The sequence below is a fragment of the Triticum aestivum genome, chromosome 5D, assembly GCF_018294505.1.
Source record: "Triticum aestivum cultivar Chinese Spring chromosome 5D, IWGSC CS RefSeq v2.1, whole genome shotgun sequence".
Lineage (NCBI taxonomy): Eukaryota > Viridiplantae > Streptophyta > Magnoliopsida > Poales > Poaceae > Triticum > Triticum aestivum.
Window position 1 is genome coordinate 552,679,754 of NC_057808.1, and position 6,157 is coordinate 552,685,910.

Genomic DNA, 6,157 nt, shown 5'->3' on the forward strand with positions numbered 1-6,157 from the left:
TTTAGACAATGTTATTAACTGATTATGATTTGTGCTGCTGCTCAAGATGTTCACACTGCTACATCGAACTTCCATTGTTGCCTTCATGGGCGTTTTAGCGGTCATATATTGTTAGTTTGCGTTCTTTTGCTACTGAATTGCTAGATGTTGGCTCTTTTGAACTTGTTAGGCTAGTGGTTAGGTGCCATCACCATCAGGTTTTTGCACCATAGTGCATGCGTGGACGCCGTCAATGCACGGTGGGTTTCTTGTTAGTGCTTTAAACCCATTTCTTCCCGTTCTCATTTCCCGGATACCTTTGTATGCTGGGCAGATGTATATCCTTTATGATGACTAATGGAAATGGCTGGGATTAGGCCTGTTCACACACACGAAAAAGGAATGCTTACACTTTTCGATGAACATAATGCTTTAGAGCTAGGTGTTCTTGCAGCAAAGTACATGCACCGATCTCATCAGACAAGATTTTGTTTTTGATTTGTCAAGTATTTATTTCACGCTTAGGAACAGAGGAATTGTATCACTAATCACTACGTAGTCTAATATGAATATATGATAAAAGAATAAAATTACTTAATCTGCTGCACATATGGATGGCTTGTTCATCAACAATGTGCAATCAACAAGACATACACGCACACTCGGATGCAAGTTCCGCACTTTCCGTCACACACACGCACACTCGGTCCTCACGTGCAACGACGCCGTCGGCGGGGCAGGGCATGCCACTTCCATGTCGTCGCCGAACAGCTCCTCCCATGTGCATTGGAAGCTGCCGTCATCCTCCTCCGTCGTCTCAACGCCTTGGTGGACGTCGCCATGTTTGCCGGCCAAGGACTCCTCCAATGTACAGTCGCTGCCATGCTCGGCCGCCTTAGTATTTCCCTGGAGCGTCAGTCCTAATTCTGGAAGCATGTTGGTGAAAAACCCGCCTGGATCCACGCTGCCGTCGTCCACAACTCCAGGGGGCAACGTCTCGTCTTGGTCGGACATGAACGAACGCTCGAACTCCCGAAGCGTCCCGCCGGCTTCTTCTTCTTCTTCTTGGATGGTCATTTCTTGGCGGCGTGGGGTTTTGGGACGTGGAGCCTCTGGATGTTGGACGTCGGCGGCCGCCTTCCTCTTCTTCTTGGAACCGGGGGCGTTGATTACGGACGCGTAGGTAATCTCCCTCTTGTGGGGTGAGACGTAGATCTTGCATAGCACCAGTCCGGCCGCACCGTCTTGTTCGTCGTCGTGGTCGAGGCCGTACTCCTTCATGCACCACCCAACCCTGGTTCTAGCTGCTCCAGGCCTCTTGATCCCAAAGGAAAGTTGGTCGATGAGGCCGACCCGTTTACCTTGAGTGTCTAGCACGGGCTCGCTCTTCTCCGAGTGCCAGTTGTAACCCTCGTCGTCGTCGACGACGCGCTGTCGCCTTCCGCTGCGGCCACCTTTGGTCTGGTGACGACGGACCGGTGAGAAGAAGTACCACACGCCTCCTTTCCCGTCGTCCTTGTCGGAGCCAGGCGCGTGGGCACGGTTCTCGATGAGGTCCCCGGGTGGCGCGGAGTAGACGTCGTCTTCGTGGATGAAGCTGCTGAAGCGGCCGCGGTCTGCTCCGGCGATCTTCTGGCGGAGGAACTGGTTGATGAGCTCGTGATCCTGGGGACTGAAGGTGGAGCCGACGGGAAAGATCTCCTCATGGCCGGCCATATTGAATCGCCTTCCCGTCGTACTTCTCGTCAGAGCTAGCTAGCGGACGTACTTCTCGTCGCCTCGATCGGAAGGAACCCTAGCTAGCTGAGGAAGGTACGTAGGTGCGCAACCCTAGCTAGGTAGGTATATATGGATGGATCGCGACACAGGGCTATGTACGTGCCTTCCTTGATCAATACACTACTAGAGTGCTTCGGACTCAGGAGCGTCTTCAGTTTGTATACGGATTGCTAGCGTACGCATCTAGTGTATATACGGTCCGTAAGGTGTATTGTAGGTGGTGGTTGTGGCGCTGCAACGTAAGCGTAGAACGACCGCGCGTTGAGGGAGCGAGCGAGCTGGGATTCAGCTCGTTTGGAAACCGACGCGAGTCTCCATCCATGCACTGCACGATCTCTCTGTCAAGCGGACGCAAACGATCGATCTAATCCAATCGATCTCTCTCTGTCAAACGCACGGCTTCGCCACGCAAACGATCGATGCACGGAAACCATCCTTAATTAATAGAGTGCTTCCCGTCTTCACTTCGTATCCGAATTGCTTGCGCAGTTCATATCGCTAAGGGATTTCGTTTGCAATTGCATGCAGACGTGGAAACTCCAGCTGCCTTCTAGCTATTGCAGTAAAACTTTCACTTTTTTCTTTAGCTTTTTTTTGTTTTCCATTTCTCTCAGTTTTCTCTTTTTATCACAGTTTGTTTTGCCGGCGTCTATGATTGGTACTGCTGCACTATGGAAAATATACATTTTGTCTACTGCGTTTTCATAAGCTGAGTGTTATTTCTGCAAAGAGCAACTCGGCATATTCTCAAAAAAAAAAAAAACTCGGCCTACAAGTCAAGCTCGGCGAAGTACATGCCACGTGGCCAATCCCACCGCACTTAACAGTTTTGGTACGACAGACTCTATTGGACGAGTGCCCTTTAACAGCATACTCGGCTTACATATGCCTTTTCTTTCTGAAGCAAATACCAAACATGTAAGCCGAGTGTCCCATACAACACACTTGGCTTAGTTTTGCATATTTTCTGCGCCCCACTGGCATCTTTGTCTCCAAGTTAAAGTGCGGCGTGACACAGCCCGTGCCTAGCGCTGTCCCTCCTTTGCCTCAACCCGGTTGTTGTCGCCACCAGCCTCTACCCCGCAGCCGCAATCGTGGACATTGGCTCCATTGGGCCGCCCCCATCACTACAGGAATCAACTACTTTGTCGTCTGCCACGGCAGACGGCAAAGGCAAGGATGGCAAAAGACTCCGGCAAAGTAGGCTAAGGTAAAGAGCTTCTTTCCCGTCTGCTTTCTGAAGCGGACGGCAAAGGGGCCTTTGCCATCAGCGGCGGATGGCAAAGAAAGCCAACGGCAATAAATTCGCTGTTAGTCCGTTAGGCGTCTAACGGCAGCCTTTGCCGTCCGCCGTTGACGGCAAAGACTGCAGGCTCTTTGCCATCTGAAGAGACCAAGTAGGCATTAGTTCTGTTTCTTTTTATATCCATTCATTTTCACAGAAAATCAAACACACACACACATATATATATACCAATATAGGATATCCAACACATGTTACCAATAGTAGCAAGTTTCATCCATACATATACATAGTTTCATCAATATTACACAGTTTTATCCATAGGTAGCAAGTTTCACAAAGTAAAAACAAAAACTAAAGACAAGCACTCCATATCTGAAATTACAAGAAATGACCTAAAACTAAATATCTATTTTCCTAGGCAGCACACACTTGACCACCATAGCAGCTTGCTGGACCGTTGTATCTGTGGAGCACAAAACAGCAGTCAGCCTGATTAGAAATTTTAAGGAGAGCAGTGCTAGTTTAAGAGTTATGAACAAATAGAAATGGTGCATAAATTCCTATTATTCAACAAACATAAGTTATTTCCAAGTGAAACACGGGGCAATGTTATCCACTTCAAAACAGAACAGAACACACAGGTACACACATCGTCAAGTTTTTTCCACAAATGAGTTACTGATTGAGTTCAAGAAATGACCAAGGGCCTAATTGGTTCACAGGACCTAAAAACTCATAAATAGGACAATCACTGGGTTGCAATGTCATGCCCTCTCTTGATACAATATGATCGACAGGATGTTTGAGTGCATCATACAAACCATAGGAGTTTTTCAAGGCCGCATATTACAATCATATGGAATAATTTGAAGCAAAGAGGCCCCAAAAGGGGAAATCATGTTGTGTGGGAAAAGAGAATACCATTCACCGCAATGAAAAATATAGCATGCCAGAATCACTATGAGCATAATCAAATTGTGTTATCTAAGCAATTTGACAATCAAATGGAGTTAACACGGCCCCAACGTTAGGGATTTAGTGACGGCAGCAGTCTGCCAGTCGGCTTCCTCAATAGAAGGGACAGACCCAGTGCTAGAAGCAGAACAAGAACGTTGATACACAAGATAAGCACAAGCCCTTGAGAGCAGTCTGTTTGGCAGAACAATTAATTAACCTCTAGAAGCAGAAGAAGCGCGTTGATAGACAAGTTATTATGAAGAACCAACCTTGAGAGCGGTCTGCTTGCGCAAGATATCATTGGACATGTGGACAAGAAAACAGTATAATCCTAGGCTGTGTCAGGTAACAACAATGTGGAGCAAGGTATCATGGTCATAAACAGCTAGGCTGACATGGTTATGAACAACTAGACTAGAACAGTAAGAGGGCAGTGAGGATTGACGAATCATCATCATTAAATAAAGAAGAAAAAAAGAACATCCTTGGTTGCAGGTGGTAATAAAAGAGCTAGACTGGAGCAGGACAGTGGTGTGTGACAAGTTAGAGAAGAAAACAGCATAATCTTGGGCTAAAAGGCAACAATTTAGACATCTAGGGCAAGGCAGCAGGGTTTTGCCAGAGGAAGTTGGCACATTTCCTGCATCCGGTCAGTCCACTGTGAACCCCCGAAGGGGCCAAGAACAGGAGCGATAACTACTGCTTGCTGTGATGCGAGTTGACCGCGAATCTAGACTAGCAGAGCAGAGCAGAACGGCGATGGAAACAAGGAAACAGAGATGGGGGTGAACAGAGCAGGGGACCTTCTGTGGCGCGTAATCGTGGTCAGGGTGGACGACGCCGTCGTGGTCGAACTCGAGGTCGGACTCGACGATGTCCTCGTCGAGCTCGTCGGGCTCGGGGGTGGGGTCGCGCATGTCTTGGTCGTCCTCCCCCTCCTCCTCGTCCTCATCATCGTCGTCATCGATGTCGTCCATGGACCTTGCATGCGCTTCCAAATCCAACATAAAAAAGGAGATCGGCAAGAAAAGAAAAGAAACAGAGGATCGGGGCCGGGGAAGGAAGGGGAAGGGACGCGGAAGATCGGACCTTGGGGGCGGCGGGCTTGGCGGAGGAGGCGCCGGCGGCGGATCTGAGCGAGGGAGACAAGGGTGAGGGGAAATGGTGAGGTGGCAGCGCGCACCGGCGGGCGGAGGCGAGGTGGCGCAGCGGCGCGGGGTCGGGAGGCTCTCGGCTGTGGGGCGGGCATCGTCGAATCCCGCCGGAGCTCGCCGGAATCGGCCGGCGTAGCTTCTCGCGGGAGGGAGAGGGAGAGACGAGCGGGAGAGAGAGGGGTGGGGCAGAGAGAGAGGGGATAGGGATAGAGGAGGTGGGGCAACGGCGGGGTGGGGCTCGGCCGTTAGTTAGGTCACATCTTTGCCGTCCGCCCACCCTTTGTCGTCCGCTTTGTTTCCTCTTTGCCGTCTACTAGTAGACGGCAAAGAGGGGGGCCGTTAAGTTTTTTCCAATTAGCTCGTTTAGTGGGGCCAGCTCTCTCTTTGCCGTCAGCCAGCGGACGGCAAAGAACAGGTTGATGGCAAAGACCTTCTTTGCCATCAGCCAGTTCTTTGCCGTCCGTTTTCCTGAAGCGGACGGCAAAGACCTTCTTTGCCGTCAGCCAGCAGACGGCAAAGAACTGGCAGACGACAAATAAGCTAATTCCAGTAGTGCATCCACCTCCACCCTCCAGCCGCTCTGGCTCCACCGTTATGGCCAACCCGTTCCACACGGGGCCAGGTTGAGCGACGTTGATCTTGGGGTGCGGATGTGACGACCACTGGGTTCTACAAGATGATGGAGATATGCACGCGGTTCACCAACGTCAATAAGCTCGGCAATGAGTGGTGAGCTGTGACATCCACAGTGACAACGAGGGAGCGGCAGCGCATGGTCCCCAATGATGGTGTCGGCGCACTTCCAATCGACATCTTCCTATGGGAGATGGAGGAGAGCGAGTCGGCCGATTGGGTTGAAGATGTATCTGAAGCAAAAATTGTATCGGTTGAAGATGCATGAGGGGTTAGATCTTGTAGAGTACATTAACACCTTTAATCAAGTCATGACAGATGTAGCATGCTTGGGTGTGGCGATTCTTGACGAGGATAGGGTGATTCTACTTCTTTGTTCACTGCCATCGTCCTATGACCATTTGATCAC

At 50.1% G+C, this 6,157-nt stretch overlaps 1 pseudogene; it reads right to left on the reverse strand.

Moving 5' to 3' along the window:
- Nucleotides 1–666: 666 nt before the first annotated feature.
- LOC123126167 (uncharacterized) lies at nucleotides 667–1,779 on the reverse strand (annotated as a pseudogene).
- Nucleotides 1,780–6,157: the final 4,378 nt, after the last annotated feature.